We start from the raw sequence: 19,484 nt of genomic DNA, 5'->3' as shown, positions 1-19,484 counted from the left end.
AAGATTGGGGCCGTACAGAATTCGCAGTAGAAACGTCAACCTGGAACAAAACAATGGAAACTGTCAGGAATCTTTGACAGAGGCATTGGATTAGCCGGCTTTACCGGAGTTACGGACTAAAACTAAAATTATTGTGTCAAACCAACAAAAGGTAAGAAATAATTTATGTATGTTGCTACATTTTTTTGCTCTTCCTCAGCTTCCTGAGTTTTGGTCATGCAAAGATAACAAATATACCTTTGTAATCTGTGGAGTCTTGGCTTTCATATAATAAAAGTTGTGTCTCAATTCGGGGGCTCGATCCTCCTGATCCTTCCACCCCTGAGCAACGGGGGCTCCACCAAATGGATCTTTCCTGGCCCAACATATCCCATGATACATTGCGCTGCAATAACAGTACTCAACCAAACGGCTAATGGAACACATCTTTTCAATCAACCAAATAACCTTTTCGTCCGTTGCTCCATTTCTTGGCAATGGCTGTAAGGGCAGCACAAGCTGGTGATGTAATAAGAACACCAGACCAGCCGATGAAGGATGCGGCCAAAGTCGGTTGCGTAGACTGCGGCTCCTGAATTGAGACACAGCTATAATATATAGTTTGTGTTGTTAGCAAGTAGTAGTAGTAGCATGATTGCCAGTAGACAACCCAGTGGGCATAGATAGGAATCATCATCTCAACCACGCACAGATTCCTTTAAGCAGGCCGACTTCTAGGTAATTGCATATTTTTTCCAAACTTAAATCTCAGCCAATATATGGTGTTTAAAGAATGATACCAATACCTTTGGATTACAGCAAATGATTAATGCTGCTAATCACAACAGAAAAACAATTACCCTCCCATGAGCCCAACTTCTTAAGACATCCTCATCATTCTCTACATGGTTTGATATTCTCTTGCTAAAACAAACTTTCTCATGGACATTTTAATTTCCTGTTTCCTTGAAGGCTTTAGAGACAGCTCCACCTGAAGCTGTTGTGCAAGATGACGTACTCACCTCCATCATGTTGGCAGGAGGTGACATTTCCTGGCTGCCACCTGATGTACTGGCTTGATATCAGTATAACTCTCATTTGACTGATTGGATGAGTCATGCTGTACAGCTGTGTGTTCCCAGCATTATACTAATATACAAGAGACAGACGTGTCCAACAATGACCTACAAGCGTCCCACAATGCAATGCTGACTTCTTAGCAAAAGCAGCTTTTCTGGCCTCTCCCAGAGAGAAAGAAAGAAAAACCGCACCCCGGAAATCTCCTAATGTTTTGCGCAGTGTTTGGCGCTAAGCTGTTTTTCAGAGGCGAATGTAAAGAAAAGGATGATAATGAAAAAGGGGATTAACCAGCGAGAGGAGAGAACCAGTTGGGCCTGCTGTTGAATACACACAATAAAAAAAAGAAAAGGCAAATAATCTTTCTGCCATTGCCCTGCTGGAGTCCTGCTCACCTCTGCGAGCCAGCTCTGACCCTCTACGGGGTTTTCTCTGTGCGTGTGTGTGTTTATGTGCGTGTGTGTGTGTCTTCCAAACGGCATATTTGCATACAAACAGCCTGTCCAAATTCACAGAGGGGACTAGAAGAGAGTGGGGAAAGGAGGCGAAGAAAGAAACAGGCAAATATGGGGAGTGTCAGTATGTGTGCGCACAGTGTATGGATGTGTGCGTCTGGGGGAACGGGGGTTTGTTTGTCCTCCTCAGGTGCTGTGGGGCTTTCGATTTAAGCAGAGTGGAGAATCTCATTACCTGAGTGATGCACTGCCTATGTTTACACACGTTATTCCAAAGAGGCTTCGACGCTCCTTCATTCCTCCATCTCTCTCTCTCTCAGAAAAGAAAGGAAATAAGAAAACAAAAGGTCCAATTGCAATAACAAACAGGCCTGCTCAGTCACAGCGGAGGCCGAGGGATCAAATGGCTCTTTTTCCCAGAGCACGGCTGTCACACATGGAATACTTTGGAATTACTTCGCCGATGTTTGCCCCCCAATGACGGCGCTCGAGAAGTCGCACAGGCGTGTACAATGAGGTGGGGCAGGAGGAAAACTGCACAGTGATGGGCTTCAGGTTCATGTTAAAGGGATAGTTCACAGAAAAATTTTAATTCACTCATTATCTACTCACCACTATGCCAATAGAGGGGGTGAAGTGTTTCAGTCCACAAAACACTTTTGGAGTCTCAGGGGTAAACAGTGTTGCAGCCAAATACAATACAACTGAAGTAACTGGTGACCACATCTTCAAACGTAAAAAACAACAACAGTGAACTACCCCTTTAAGGTAAAGTGGGCATGTGGGATCATCATCTGATCATCCTGTGTGATTCTTGTATTGATCAGCCGCGATAAGCACAAGACTTTATGAGGCAGCACAGAAAAAAAGGGTCATTATGTCAACAAACTGAATCAGTAATGTCAGATATAAGATCTATCAAGAGTTTTTTTTACCAGTACACTTACACAAATATATCTACTCAATAAACTCTGGTCAATATACCATCAGTAATGGTGTGCCACAGGGGTCTATATCTGGACCACAACTCTTAACTTTAAACACACATGCCATCATTCTTCCTACTCAGTACCTCAGTCTTGGCCCCAGGCACTGACTCACACTCAACCATTGATGCTTTCCAATTATCACCTCTTAATCACAGACTTGCTTTAAATGCAGAAAAGACCAAAGTACATGTTATTCTCCTCCTCCGCACCTGTGACTTGGATTATCATCACATCAAAACTTTAAATGGCAACCACATCCCTCTCGTCAAGTCACACACAGAGCTAAGATTTTGGCAAGACAGCAGAGTGTGATTTAAGTTTCATGTATAGAATTAAAGGTTGTCTGTTTTTTTTCCAACTATAGACTACTGTGAAGTCAACTTTAATGTCTGTACTTGACTGTGGAGATGTTCTGTACTTTCATGCTGCCCCATAATTACTTCAACAGCTGAGTCTTGTTTATCATTGTGGTTTACACCCTCTATCTATCTATGCCATCTCTAATGGCACACTCATCATTGTTATCGGTACTAAAGTTTGGGTGGGCTTCCCCACAGACGAGAAGAATAATCCTGATATTCATACATAAAACTTAACTGATACAACTGGCTCACATCTTTTTTTACTTTGAAATCGTTTAAATACGTAAATACTTCCCCAGTAGATCCACTGACTATTAACCACAGCTATCCCCAACATAACCATTAATCTTGGTAGAACTGGTTTCAGTTGCCATGCACCATTTAAATTGAATGACCTGCAAACTGCCTACAGACTAGAGACCTTAATACCACTGGTAGATATTAAAACTTTATTATCTGATGATTCTTTATGACTCTGGTAACTGTCTGTTAGGTGTGTTTGTCTGTGAAGGTTTTCTTGTTGTCAGGACTCTCTTGAAAGAAACAATTCACACTACCTGATAAATTCAAGAATAAAAATACAATAACACAATGTAATTTCTTAAAGTACAGCATATATCAAACGCACCCTCTACTGCAACACCACTCTCTTTCTGCTACTGCTGCTGTTCATACACCATCTAAACTGCCACCACGGACATGCACCTGGAGGCTTAGCCTACACCCCCTCCCCAAATGTTATAGTTGTCACCATCTAATTCAGAAGATTTGTGGATCCACGTGAGGAACATTGACTTCAGACTTGCTGCCATGGTTATCGACAGATGAAACAAGGACCCTTCTCTGGTCTCAAACTAGGAAAGAGATCAGTTCCACACAAAAATGTGTTTTATTTTTAGGCTGTATTATTGGGCCTCTCTGCTGCCCTGGGAGTGGGATGTGACAGAATCAAGGTCAGTTAGAAAAATCGATTTCCAACATCCTTTACTGCATCTTATTACTGTTTAGTTGTTTTTCTACCCAATTCTGGCTTTTTCAGTCATGTTTTTCAGCATATTGTAAATTAATAACAATCTGCTGTCAGCAAAACTATAATTTTCATTTATCTGTTAATTTACTCAGTTCATTATTTTTCTTACTTATTTGTATTCTTCCCTTAGGAAACTTCTCCTTATTTTATCTTATTTGTTTCTCCTGAGCCGTCCAAGCCATGAGCGTTTTCTATCTTTAGAAGCTTATTTAAAAGAAATGCTGGTGCATAAATTCATAACTGAACAGCTCACATTCAAATGACTATAACCTGCATATTCAAAACCACATAATTATCCCTTTGGTTTACATTTAAGGTGATTTTAAGGCTACCGGTGGCTGACTGTCACCTCGTCTTTGCAGCTACATCTCTCCCTTTTACGCGACTGTTGTGAAGCGCAGCTCCCCAAACAGCGATTCAGTTTGTCACTGACTCGCGTCTTTATTCTCACTCACAGGTACACAACTCCTTTCAATCAAGCAAAATAAACCCAAACTGAGAGGCCAAGAGACATTGAGAGACAGAGGGAGAGAGACGGAGGTAGGAAACAGATGCATTGTTGCCAGCACGTTTGTTTAAAAACCACCCAAGGAACATGCAGAGTTTAGATGAAAGACGCCTCAGCATTGAGGTTTTTCTTCCCTTTCCCTTCCTCCCACACACTCACCACCACCGCCGCCGCCCTTCCCCTGATACACCGGCGCTCTAATTGCTATTAACATGAGTCAAAACCCTTTTTTCTTTTTTTCCCAGAGAGAACAATTATTACTGGCAAGCTTCATGTCCGTCAACACAAGCTAATTCCCATTTTACTGCTTCGAGTCGCTGTGAGTGTGTAGGCTTGTGTAGGTGTGTGTGATGTTGGCACATCGACCGAGTGCGTCATTCCTGGTAGAACTTGGGTGGCAGAGTCGTCTTTGAAATGCAGTCAGGGCTGAGTTAAAGTCTGTGCTTGGCCGCCAAGGTCCAAACTTCAGCCAGCTGGGATAAAAAAAAAGAAGAAGCAAGACAGTGTTCTCTCTAAATCAAGTGTCTCTTCACACTTTTCAGCCCCCGACCCCCAAAAATAACAAAGTCACAGACATCAGACCCCCATTAACCTTGAAGGTGGTTAAAGCAGACAAAGGACATGGATTTCACCTGCGTCTACATGTCACAATGGTCCCTGTGGTGTTGTAAATTAACCTGCTGCAGATCTTGTGGTTACTAATCTGTCATCATCACCTCTAGTGTCATGTGGGGACAAAGAAGATGGGAAAGCTGATGAGATTTTTAACTTGCATGGTTTTATTTTAAATTGAACTACTATCTTTTTTAATCTTTTGTAACCATTATGTCTAAAATATGCTATTTCTAACTGTTTCTAGAATCCGTCTATTAATACAGTCTGTCTGTATATATCAAGAACCGTTCATCCCATTGACACATTTGGCATGTGGCATGAAGACCAGTTTTGAATTCAGTTGATTTGGACATGCTCAATACTGGTAAATTGCAAATAAATGGGAAACATCACATTTCAGTCAGCGTGTCTTAACAGGAAGTCTGCAGACAGAATTGAACATGGCTATGTTCTTGCAGCATGCTGTCAAATACTGGCTGGCCAGCAAAAATATCTGGGCTGCAAGATCGTTTTGATAATTTGATAATTTGACTTTTCATTTTATTTTGTTGTTGCAATGCTTTATACCGGGGTGGATTACAGAGCTGTTATTTTGAAAAGCTGTGAACTTGGGTCTGAAGATTGTTGTTTCCTTGACAAATCTCTAAAATAACAGACATGTGATGTATGAAAAAAAAACAGCAGTTACGTAAATCTTCAAACTTACATACAAATCACAGACATGAATGGTAATGAAACAAATTCATTAAAATCCGGATTAATACACTGGGTCAGTTACTTAAGGTCACTTTTACAGTGTGAGACAGAAAGTTGCAACCAGCATCACCACAGGCCAATTAAACAGCTCATTCCAAACAGACATGTTTAGAACAGGCACTGCAGCAGTTTTATTCAGTTTCTGGAAATCATCACATGACCCCCCTGGGGGTCCCAGCCCCTAGTTTGGGAACCACTGCTTTAAATAACCAAAAATTGGTTCTTTGCATGAAAACAAAGCAAAGCCATTTCTGATTCTGCAGAAAACACTGCTAAAAAATGTCCTCTAGCACCGCCACTGCTGCTGAAATCGTCAGGGACACAGCTCATTCATGCCGGCTCAAATTCCACAGTTTTAAAAAGAGCTCTGACGTCCTATTTTGCCATTTTTAAACATCAGAGGTTCCTCTGAGTGATTGAGGCTCACTCGACTCTGAAGACAAAAGAACGAGTCTGTTCAAAATCAAATTAACTAACTGCTAATTAACTCTGCTCATTTCACACAAAGCGGGACTGAGAATTAGCTGCGAGCATCAAGGGACTGTGGTTTGTAGGTTACAGAAAAGAGGAGAGAAATTATCTAATATTATGATGGTCATCAGCTGAAGATAAACCTGTTTTGGTGATGAAACCAAAACACGCTATGATCACTTGACAGAACAATTAATTAAATGTACAGGAGGACTCAATAATATCTATGGGCTTGATCACATAACTCCATCCAAGTACTGCATCACATCGATGTTACATAAAAACCTACCACTTCCAGCTGTGTAGCACAACACAACGTTCCACATATGAACCGACCACAGATGCTGCTGATGTGCTTCGAGGGACAGACTCTGAAAATACTTTTCCCATCAATCTTTATCTATATAGCACCTATCATGTGCTTCACATATGATTGACAATACAATAATAAGACAGACAAAAGAAAATAAACAATTAAAAACAACTAGAAACTATTTGAGACTGATGCAGGCAGTAGAGTGGGGATAAATAAATAAATGTAAATAATTATATCATATAATAACATGGCTGAAAAACCGATAAGAGTGATAAATGAGTGGGGGATAAAAACTAAATCAAGAAACTAAAATAAGAAGAAAATAAGAAGGATAAAATAAAAGTAGAAAGAGTTAAATAAAGTAGAAATAAAAGAGATAAGAATCATAAACATATGATCTATTTATTATCTACTTTCTGGTAACTTTCTAAAATTGTGTTAGGACGGATTTATAACCCGAAAGGGAAATTAAATTTGAAACATTGTTATTCTCCCACCAAATTCAAAATGTGCTTCTCAATCTGTAGGGTGATTTTGTGGAGTGGACTGAGGGATGAAATCAAATTTAGCAAAAATCTCACAATTTAATAAGTCGACATATGGAAGAAGATGTAGTGGATGGATGAACACGAGGAGCAAGCAGAGTTATATTTCAAATTTTTGTGAGATTATTTAGTATAGAATAAAAGGTGGTAAATGACCTACTCATGACCTAAAGTAAACTAAACATATGGAGGATGTGTATGGGACCACTTTCAGTTAATTGATATTAACATATTTTATATAAACATTAAAAGTATTATACAACCTGAAGTGTAGGTCTAAACATTTAAGATTGTAAATTCCTCATGAATATGTTCTAATATCATGTATTTATACATGATTAACCTGTCATGTCGCTGCTTTGTGTGTTAACTTTACATTTTTGTATTTGCCTGAGGAAATCATAACCAAGGACAAAGAATATTCATTATATCTGGATCAGTTTTTCTGACGCCTGACTTGTGTGGAAGGCTCCACGCTGTTGTGCAGTTGGCTTAAGATGGAAACTGGAAACACCCAGATCCCTGGCGAGAGATGAGGATCAGATGAGTGGGTTTGATAGAAAGTTGCCAAGAGAAGAAGAAGATCCAATCTCTAAATGTGTTACTGTGAAGGTGAAATATACTGGAGAGACCCTGCAGGGCTGCATTTCACAACTCTCCGAGAGGCTCTATAGGGAGAGCATTCCCACTGTTCCTATAGTAGCTACAGGCGCGCGCGCACACAGCACACAGGCACACACACACACACACACACACACACACACACACACACACACACACACACACACACACACACACACACACACACACACACACACACACACCAAAATATTATCTCAGCCAAAAACTGAACCGGTCATATACTGTATCTACATACCATTGTTGTCAGAACTTTCTTACTCCAGATTTGATCTTCACTTGAACAAAACTAAATGTTGAGGTCTGAGATATTTGGCCCCCCATTGTCTGACCAGAACAATATAAACATATCTTCACTATTTATCAAAGATTTATCAGTACTGTGGTTCAAAATGTAAAAATTGTCTAAAAAAGGTGCCACAAGAGGAAAGTCAGGACATGAGATTAAAAGGTTCATCTCCTTGGCAGTTAGCCTATGGGATATTCTATGCAATGAGTGTTCAAAAAGGAAATGTGTTATACTCGGGGGAGCATGAATGTGCTCTACAAATTTCATGGAAATCTGATCATCAGATGATACTCATTATTGGTAAGTGGACATTTTGGCCTGATGATGCCACAAGGTTCTCAAATTTCAGGAAAATCCTGTAATTATTTTCTATGATGCTAAGTTGTTGTTGTTTATCAAAGACGGACACAAGAAAAAGTCTAAAATGATTAAGTCTTCGTCTTGCTCAGACAAATTTCAGATTTATGTGCAAACAAAAGGATACTTTTGATAAAAGCATTTCACTTGACAACTGCCACATATTTATGTTCGAGCTATACATGAAATATGCAGGACCTGTGAGCAGTGTGAGGCGAGGGGCCACTCTGAATTCAGATCAGGAACCAAACCACTGGAAGACCCCAACAGGATTCCAGTGTGGGTTGCCAGGGCAACATGAGCAGGAACTTTCAACCATGACAGCTAAACTGCAGAAGATGATGAGGAGAGCACAAAACAACAAGGAACATGGGAGGGGGGGAAAAAGCCCTGTGTTTACAGGGACAAAACTGGAAAAACAATGAACGCATGCTGGGTATGTTTTAGAACCACAAGAAAAGGAAGGAAAGAAAAGTTCGGAGAAAGTCTGGGACGTTCGTGTGGATGAGAGGCGTTCTTGTGTGCCACAGCTTATCAACTAATTTTTCTGAGCTGTCGCTTGGTAACCACTAACCCCCAGTTTCATCACATATTCACAGCAATCCTTATTCGGACTTTTCATCGACTTCCATTCATTGTGGACCGTTTAAGGTAGGTTGTTATACTGGAAAAGGTCACACACACACACACACACACACACACACACACACACACACACACACACACACACACACACACACACACACACACACACACACACACACACACACACACACACACACACACACACACACACACACACACACACACACACAGCAAGAAGTGATGCAGGGAACAAACAGACAACAATCTCTTCGCCATACTGCCAGAAGCCTCGGAAAAAACCTGTACGACAAACACATCCCGGTGCTTTTATTTAGCTGCCGGGCAGCCGGCATCCACCTGGCATCACTAAACAGTTAATTAGACAGTAACACTACGGTAGCATGCGGCTTCGTGTACTTTCCCAAGGTCTCGTTAGCAAGGCAACCATGGCATCAAAGCGACAAACGCTACCTAGCGCCAAGTGGCAACAAGCGATGCCGTGCCAACACAGAGGCCACACTAAGAGGAACACTTTGAAAGGAGATCTTATCAACGGATAAGCTCGATCATCCACAGTGCTTTAATGTTTCAGACAATTAACTTGCTATTGTTGTCCGTGTCAACGAATGCCGACAGACGGGATATATCCTCCACAGTGAGGACAACAAGCATTCTGCTGTGCCAGGTAGCCCGATTAGATTACACTGATATGGTAAATAGTCTTTATGTATATAGCGCTCTTCTAGTCTTGATCACTCAAAGTGCTTTACAGTAGAGGTTTTTGCCATTCACCCATTCACACGCACAGTGCATCTATAGAATAGAATATATCTTTAGTCCACCAAGGTGGAAATTTGTCTTCAGCTCACCAAACACAAAAGCATAACATCCTAAAACAAACAAGCAGTCAGTGAAAACAAACAGATAAACAAGCTCATATGATACATAAACAGTTCATGTCTATATATGTGGGTAAATATCATCGGCCACTTTGTAGAGTTAAGGATATTGATGGCACTTTGGATGAAAGACTTCTACAATACATTTTTTGTTGCTAGAAGGACTCCATAGCGCCCCCCGGAACTCAAAGGCTCAAACTATTTTGCTTGCCATTGACACAATCCTAGAGAGTTTATTCTTCGGTTTAGGTGAAAGTAATAGGCAGGCAGATGAAGAGTTCGAGCCCTCTCAACAATAGATTTGTACACTATTTCTAAAACCTGCTGCCTAACACAGAGGCTGCAGAGTTTCGCCTGAATGTATACTTTGTATTTTCAGAGAAGCTCACTTGTGAATCCAGAGCTGTACCAAGATATTTCAAATCATTGGGCAGCACTTTTCTCTATGAGAATGGCACAGCCATCAGGGGCAATTTGGGGTTCAATTTCTTGCCGAAAGACACTTTGGCATGCGGAATGGGAAAGTGCCGCTGACTTTCTGGTTAGAGAACTACCAGTTCTAGCCCATGAGCAACAGCCAATATGTATTTTTTGCTGTGACAGAATTTTAGGTCTGATTTAGTCATTTAATGTTTAAGCTTTTTTGATTGGTGAGACAATCCAGCAAATATTTTTGCCATATTATGTATTTATAACCATTTATATATACATAGCAATGTTTTCATATGATTTTTGGTGGAGTACTACTTTCACTGGAGAATATGCATTTTTTTAAATGCTAATACGGCTCAATGTAGCATCATATCTTTCAAATCCCCATAATGACACGATGCATGACAAGTATGAGTCATCCATAAAAGAGTAAGCAGCCAGGAACCATCTGAAGTTGAGGAAAGACATTCTTGGAGACAGTAAATGATTCAGATTTTAAAAAGAGACAGAGACGAAACCAGCAAACACATCAAATGATTTACAGTCTGGGTTTTGGAGTGTCTCTCTGAGCAGCATGAACGAGGACACGACAAGATAAATGACGAGAAAGGCTCTCCTCACATGTGCAAACAATTTTCCACAGCCGAACAACCAGGGGCCAAATGAACTGTCTGTTTAACATGTGAAGCGTGAACAAATGCCTTTCACATTCAGTCAGAATGCTGAGACCTACATAGTGCATGTGTACACGTGTGCGTGACCTGAAAGAGTATGGCTCTGAGTTGTTGTGTCTGCAGACTTACAGGAGCAATTATTTACCATGCAAATACAGTCAAGCTCCTTATTATGAAACATTATAGTCCTGCTAAATACTCAATTTAAATTCAAGCAATGCCATGTATAGATTAGCAGGAGGATAATCCTTTGACATGACTGGCTGAAATGATGCTTGCAATCTAAAGGTGGCGTTGGCAAGGTAACCACAGGGTTTAGCGGGAAGGAGCGCGAGGATGAGGCTAAAAAGGTGGAAACACATAATGTTCTTTACATAAAGAGGGTGAAATGAACTGTAAATAAAACCCCAATTTGCCGATACGCAGAGCAAATGTGATAAAATCACTGCTTTTCTGAAGGGTTGATGTTCATCAATGCTACAAGGTAGTTTCAAGAAACCAATTTGAATTTCTAACCTTTAGATAGATGCGGTGGGGATAACAATGTCTCTTGGTCTCTAAAACCCTTTGGTCCAGAATGAAGTATCTCAATAATTGGACCAATTTCAATTTTGTACACAGGCTAAATGGTGCGCAGAGGATGAATCCTAATTCATTCAGTGATTGTTTCAGATATCCTGTAAAATATCTGCTTCATGGACTGGTACTAACTCTGGTTCAGAGGTTCATGGATCCTTGAGGATGTATCTCAGGGCCATTGGTGATCAGGCTCTCAATGCAAATGCTAAAGACACGTGTAATTGAATTAATATTTAATTTGTGTTGATTCGTTAGTAAACGTTAAAAACAATTTTGAGAAAATGTACCACTTTCCTCAGTGCCAGCATCAACCCTGGAGAGAAGCAGCAGATTTCTCACATTGAACCCCCTGCACCACCATCTGCAGCTATTATATCCTATGGTAAGGTATTTGAACTAGTTAGCATCCCAGAGTTTTGTTCGTTATTGGATTTAACCAAACAAATTGCTTTACCTACGTAGAGGGGCCATGCACCACCACCCACAGAATCGAGACATAGCCATCAATCTGTCAATCCTTTCCATGTCCGGGCCAATAGGGTTTCTTCATCTATACATGGCTGCTGTGACATTGAGTGTATGAAGTGATAGTCCTATTTTTTTTTTAGATTTTACATCCATGAAGATTTACGAGTCAGTAAATTCTGTGTTCTTCATGAATACCCACTCTTGAGAGCTCTTAAACCAGGAATTACCCACAATTCCCCTATGCGGTTGGAGGGTTGGAAGAGTGTTTGGACTGTCGGCGCCCCTTTTGCCACACATTCATCACTTACTGTGGGACAGGCTTCTAGGGATCAGCAACACACACACACACTTTAAAAAAGGTGCAAGTGAAATGCCAATGTTTAATCTCTCTCTCTATGAAACAATCGATACAAGCAAAATCGAGAGACCCTATTAAATGTTAGGCCGTTCACACACACACACACACACACACACACACACACACACACACACACACACACACACACACACACACACACACACACACACACACACACACACACACACACACACACACACACACACACACACACACACACACACACACACACACACACACACACACACACACACACACACACACACACACACACACACGATAGAAATAGAGAAAGACGAGCACGGCCCAGAGTTCCCTGGGGCGAGTCAACAACTCACAGAGAGGAGAGAGAGAGGCACAAAGAGAGCTCTTTCAATAGTGGAGGCTCTCCTCATTCAGAAGGCTGCTCTCATATTATACAGCCTCATATCCCATCACAGGATCTCTATGGACTCACTAACTCTATATGCACACATGCACGTTGACAGATTTCTTGTATATAAATGCCTTGGTAAGCCCTCAAACATGTAATCTTCATTAGTACACAGCAAGAATTAAAAAAAATTAAAATCAAAAAGACTGCAAAGCATATGTTTGTGGTCTTTTGGATTATTTTTGTGATGTAAATTTCCTTTTTTTTTTGGATTACTTTCTTTTATCCTTTTCTTTTCCCAATACTTTTAAATAATGCAGATTTTTTGATTTGTTTTTTTTGATTTCAATGACATTGTATTATTATGCCTCCGTACCAGTGACAGCCAGTGGTGTTTTGGGGTTGTCCATCCTATTCTCGTGAATGCAATATATCAGGGATGCCCAAAGGGAATGTCAACACACAAACATTCACTTGGACTCAAGGATGACCTGAATACAATTTGGTTTTGAAAGGTCAAAGGTCACTGTGACCTCACAAAGCACAATTTTTTGCCTCGTGAATGTGATATCTCCAAAACGCCTCGCGGGAATTCTTTCACATTCGGAACAGACATTCACTTGAACTTAGATTTCATTTTGGCAGTTAAAAGGTCAAGGTCACGGTGGCCTCACAAAGTATTTTCATGTTTTCTTGAACAATTATATCTTAAGATCAGCTTCACTTGGACTCAACTATGAACTAATTAGATTTTGGTGCCTAGTGACCTCTCAAACACATATTTTGCCTTGTGAATTTTATATATATTATTATTATTATTATTATTATTATATGTGCAGCTTTCAGGCCATTCATCACAGTGATATTTTTTATGCCATTACTAGGAGTCACCAACATCAGACCATTTCTAACTCCTCCACATACTCACTGTAAAGTTAGAGATAAATGTTTGTTTACCTGTCACTTCCTTGCCTGGTCGGTATCTGTCCTGCATCCTTTAGCTCTCGTCAACAAGTGAAATATGCTCCAATATTCACTCTTGTGCAATTTCTCACTTTCTCTTTTTTTTTGTTTCCTCTGACATTGTCCTCTTTGGTTTCTTCCTTGGCTCTGCCATGATGTCCCCACAGAGAATGGAGAGCTAGTTGTCTCTTATAGCTAGCCGCTAGCTGCTAGCTGCTCCGGTTGTTGGTGTGTGACATATGCAGGTTGTAATGTTCCAGCATGGTACACCAGAGATACACAGTGCAGTTCCAGGCATCCAGGGGGCGCTGTGGCAATGGCAGACATGTCATTCTCCCTATAATAAGTTTAAGCTGTTGTGATAAAGTATAAGAACAACCTAGTGTTGCTTTAATATGACTTACAGTAATGAACGGGTCTGAAGTAGAACCAGGAGAACAGGAAGCAGAATTCAGGTTTTGAACAGAACAGGAGAAATCAAGGGCGGGAAAACTGAGCACAGGTGAAACAAATCAGGAACAGGTGCAGCCAATCACAGGACCCAGACAGGAAATTAAGCAAGACAAATACACGAAGAGAAGGAGTTTCAAAATAAAACAGGAAATAATGTGCTTAAAATGCAAACCCAGAAAAGACAAAATTCTGTGACATAAAAATTAAAAAAACAGAAAGATCCAATCCACCAAACATCCAAATACCAGATGTCGCTTTCAAGATGGGCTATCTAGGATTTTTCTGAATCAGGGGCCATAAATTACACAGAGGGGGCAATTATATGTCCAACATCCATGCACAATTCCCGACTCAGTAAGTTACACACGTCAATCCTCGGTTACTGTTAGCTCTATCGCTTTGATTCTAAGCCACACATCATTGGATATATTTAGAAAATTGTTCCTTGTTCAAGCACATTGTTTAAAAAAAAACTACTGACAGGACAGGGACACCTCAGAGGCCAATCAGATTTCAGCTGGGGCCAGTGCCCCCGCTGACCCTCCCCCAGTTTCTACCATAGTATCAACATTAAATCCACGTCGTGCTCTAGGAAGTTTATGTTCACAGCTGTAAACATGATAACACGTTGACAATGTCTCTGCAGGTTTGTTTTAATGGTGACACTAAATTAATAAAGAGACAAAAAAAGGAAGGGACTTTCTCTTTAGGATATTTGGGGAAAGTAGAGACACTTTTTTCATGGAGAATAACAGCTGAGGGGTGATCTCCTGAGAGAGCAGCATATTTTGAGCATTATTGTATCAGAAGTTGGTTTAAATCTGGAATTTTAACGTGGAGAAATAACTCAGCCCGTGTGTGCAAGGGAATTTCTTCAGCCTGAAGCAGAGTGATAAAACAAGCCTGCTGCCTTTTTGTCGCTTTGATATTTACTTAATGGAAGATCTACCGTACACGCAGATTTACAACAGACACTAAATGTGCCGGATAATGAGCCGAGTTGTACAGAAACATCACTCCTGCCTCTCCTCTGAGATCTTTACTTAGAAATTCTCTCTTTTTTGCTTATTCCAGTGTTCATGAATATTATCAAGAAGCTGCGCCGGTGACCTTTGACCTCTTCCATAATGGATTTTCTTTTTAAATGGTGATGATCTAGATCCTGACTGTAAAGTAGGTATTTTACTGTTGCACTCTTCTGATCTTGATTCCACATCCAATTACTTTTTTCCATTTTCCTTCAAGATACAACATACATGCACACTCTGTGCACTTCAAAGACACCTTTAGAGGAAGCCATCAACTGACCAAGCAAAGCTTGCCAGAGTGAAGTGACTGTCGCCATAGCTGCTTCAGGGAGAGTGGAGAGTAGACAAGAGCTGGTTTCAATAACAGCTCTTTTACCTTGAAGCTACATGAACAACAAAGTCAGCCAGAACACACACGTACACATATCACATGCAATGATGTGCGGATTCGCTCAAATCATCACAAAGAAAACGACTATATTCATGTGAGCTCTGCATCCCCGACAACTCACCATCGAGTCACGTGTGACAAATCCCCTGTGCTGCCGACCCTCCCTACCCGACAGTCGGAGCCTCAATAAAAAGTTGAAAACGAAATAATGAAACAAGGGAGGAGGCAGGCAGACACTCAGTTTTTCCCCTCACCCATAAATCTGTGCACTGCTCATAAATGTCAGCCTCACGGAAATTGAACAGCAACATTTGTCTGTGTTTATTAGGCGTCGATGAACTCGTCCTCTTTGACCTTTCAGATTGTAAACCAAATTAATTAAAAAATAGGTTGAACTTGTAGTTGGAGCCTAAACACTTGGATGCCTGTAGATGAAATTAACTTTATTTATTTATTTAAAAAAGTGGACATGTAGTTGAGGAAGTTCATCACAAGAAAGGCTGCAGACCGTCGGGAAAATGTCACCTTTTTTTAATTACCTAAATGCCAAAGTCTCGTCATCAGTTTTAACACTTTGCATGGAGCAATGAGTGGAGCGTCGCCTTGTCACCTGCTGCAATTTCACTCTGATAATGCTCACACCCAGAGATCGATGGAGCATGCCCCGTTCCCCCATTCCCCCTACACACTATTTCCTCTCAAAAATCAGCTGCAGTGGGATTGAATACTCACAAGTTGGGGTCTTTCTTTTTTTTTTATGAAATGAATCTGCCAAGCTCATGGTCTTTGTTTGTTAATTCAGTTCAATTTTCTGAATGAAAAAAAAATTTGCAAATTGGAAAATTGAAATTTCTAAATATATATTTTTTGTTTGTCTGTTCTGATTACTGGTTTACAAAATTTATAATGGAGCAATTAAAAAGTATACCTATTGATTTTAATCACAGCTGCTTTGTTCTTTCAAATGTGCCAAAGCCTCTGGGTTCATCAATTATATTAAAAATCACTTTATAGAGGAGCTCTTGAAAATGCAGTATTCAATATCAGATGCAGCCTATAGAGGCCTCTGACAGCCAATCAGACGCAGGTTGAGTCTGACGCTTAGATACCACCACATCAAGCAGCCCAAGTCTCAATTAGAAATAAAAACGTTCCAATATTCTATTTATTAATTTTAAATTTTTAGATCCAACATTAAAAAAAAATGGGGAAATCTTTCATTTGCATTGCTCTGACAAATGAAAACTACACATTTATTAAATTGAGTTTTACATTTTTAGTATTTCATTCATGAGATTGAACTGATCCACACTACACGGCCCCTCATGTTGTATTTGCGTATCAGCAGTGACTGATTTGAGCGGAGTAGAATCTGTGTTGAACACGGAGCAGTGTTGAGCAGAGCGGCCGTGAGCGTTGTGCCGTAGAGAACGTGAACACGGAGGAGAAACTCTCACCATTTCACTCCCATGCTCTGTTTGGCTGTTCACATGAATATTTAAATGTGGCTGATAGCAAGAGTCCGGTGTGAGCGGTCCTGAAGTCACCCACATGCACAGAGAACAACAACAAAGCCGTCTCATGCAGCTCGTCATTGTCTGGAAGTGAAGATGGAGGCCGCTGAAGTCAGTGTTCACAGATTCATTCATAAGCTGAAGTGCAGTGGAAGGCTGCACATTCATGAGCAGATGATAATAAGGATAAGGAGAAAGAGAGTGTTTTTAATTATGGCTTTTTATGGTTATTTTATTAAAGTTTCAGGATGTGGGGGGCTGCTCCCGCCAGCGCAGAATTGGGATGAATGTCGATCAAGTGACTGATATCTCATTTTAAATATGTTTTATCTGATTTAAAACCACATGAGGACAAACATAGAGCCCAAATCAGAATTGAAAAGTTCATAGTTCACGGGATTTATGGTGTTCAAAACTGATCTGAGTCACATAATATGAAAACAAGCATTGGATACTGAATGTAGCCTCAGCCTCATATGACATACGTGTTTCTCTGTGAGTCTGCACATCACTGTTTATCATGATTCAACTGCCAAAGGTCACATAAGCCGTTTACAGACATGAAGTGCAGGGGATGTTAGTACAATTGCATTCAGAGTTTTTCATTCAGAAATAAATAACGGTGCAGGTGATTCTCCGCTCAGACACATTCATAACAACACAGACATTCTTAGGAGCGTTCAGGTAACAACTGTGCAGCAGGACGTAAGCTTATGTGTCCATTCCGCTGCGGAGGTCACATTTGTTTGTTTAAAAAACATCATCTCCTGACATCTTCATCAGTGTCTGGAGTTTTTACTCGGGGGGCTGGTCCAAAGAAACTCTGGAGAAAGTTTGGAGCATCTCACTCGGATATTTGCGCTCTCACATACAGCCCCTCGGGAGGCTATCCAGGGTTCAGTGCGTGTCTGAAAGCAGCTATAGTGAGGAGAATTTCACATTTCAGTTCAACTTTACAGCTGTGGAGCTCCAAACCTCACCATTACCCTTACAGAAACACTCCTTAAAGTCTAAATTGTGTCTCAATCATCACATCCTCGTCTTCTCACAACACACTGTGTCACTTTGCAAGATATCTGGCAGCAAAAGTTTAACTTTTTCTAAATTCCTAGTGCCATTTGGCCCCTCCAGCGTGTCAGGGTCTCTGCTGCAGCTTTAAATCCCCTCTCCTTTGCCTCAGTCTTGAGTGCAGATGTTACCATTCCCAATATCATTCACCAGCCAGTTTGTTTTGGTCCTGTGAGCAAATCTGAGTGGAATATTTAGGTCTGCTGGCTGTTTCACGGTCCGATCATTTCTCTCTCTCTCTGTCTGCAGGCGGACGCAGCACAACAGCAATGTGTTCCACCGACAGAGAGCTTCTGATCGCGAGAGATGTCCCCACCAGGCACCACCACTCAGGGCGCCTGTCAATGTCCATCACAAAGACTGCTCTTGTTTGCATAGAGGAGCTGCTGTCACTTCACAGGGCCCAGAGGAAAAACTGTATGATATTCATATAGTGACCTTATCATAGTTCATAGCCTCTAATCTCCATCTTAAATGCCTCTAGAATATTCACAAAAAGCCTAATTTAGTGTCTCTGGAATATCAGAGATGCCTCATGTCTCCTGTCATCACTGATCAATCCATGTGTGACTAATGTTCCTGATATCTGCCCAACATCTGTCTGAAATGTGTTTTGATGCCACCGTTTGTTGAGACACTAAAAACATGTAAAAAAGAAAAGTGGGCAACTCAGTTCCCTTTCATGCCAAATCACGTTTCGGAGCCCAAGTAAACAAGGCGCTGCAAAATTCATGGATAAAAAGCTCCATCAATATTTCAGTCGTGGCTTCGTGTGACTAAATCAAGCAGCGAGCCTGTCTGTTTAGTGCGCGCAGCCCGTCTCCACGCCGGTTCTGTGCGCTCTCAGGCGCGTCCTTGGACTCCTTATAAAATGTTATCGCGCACAGTGGCATGAGTGTTTGTTGCTGTGGTTCTCAAAGTGAGGTCAGGGGATCTTGTCGAGGTCGGTAATTGAACTTAAAAAGAGTTCCCTCAGTGGAAAGAGGAAGAAGTATGTAAATAAAATGCGCACAAAGAACACAAATAACGAGTTTCCCCCTGAATGCTTTGCGCGGCGGTCTGTAAACACAAGAGCAGGATGCTCGTGACCCTGAGCCACCGTGTGATGTAATGGAAGTCTGACCACTGACGGCATGTGTCTGTGACGATATTACATGGTTACAACAAAGCCCGGATCACATCCACATCACATGGACCATCTGGATGCGTAAAACCACACCGTGCGTCCCGCTCTCTGCGCAGCGTGCGTGCGTACAGGCGGCGGCAGCGAGAACAATAACTTGTTAGTGGTGAGGTGTGAGGATGTGGCTG

The 19,484-nt window shown here is 41.0% G+C and overlaps 1 protein-coding gene across 7 annotated transcripts in view; it reads right to left on the bottom strand.

The window, feature by feature from the left end:
- Positions 1 to 19,484, bottom strand: part of sorcs2 (sortilin-related VPS10 domain containing receptor 2) — a 289,978-nt gene that overhangs the window by 269,946 nt on the left and 548 nt on the right. The gene's annotated exons all lie outside the window — the stretch shown is intronic.

This window comes from Hippoglossus stenolepis, chromosome 23 (genome assembly GCF_022539355.2).
Source record: "Hippoglossus stenolepis isolate QCI-W04-F060 chromosome 23, HSTE1.2, whole genome shotgun sequence".
Classification (NCBI taxonomy): domain Eukaryota; kingdom Metazoa; phylum Chordata; class Actinopteri; order Pleuronectiformes; family Pleuronectidae; genus Hippoglossus; species Hippoglossus stenolepis.
Note: the sequence above shows the minus strand (reverse complement) of the source record. Positions and strands in the feature narration are given on the sequence as shown.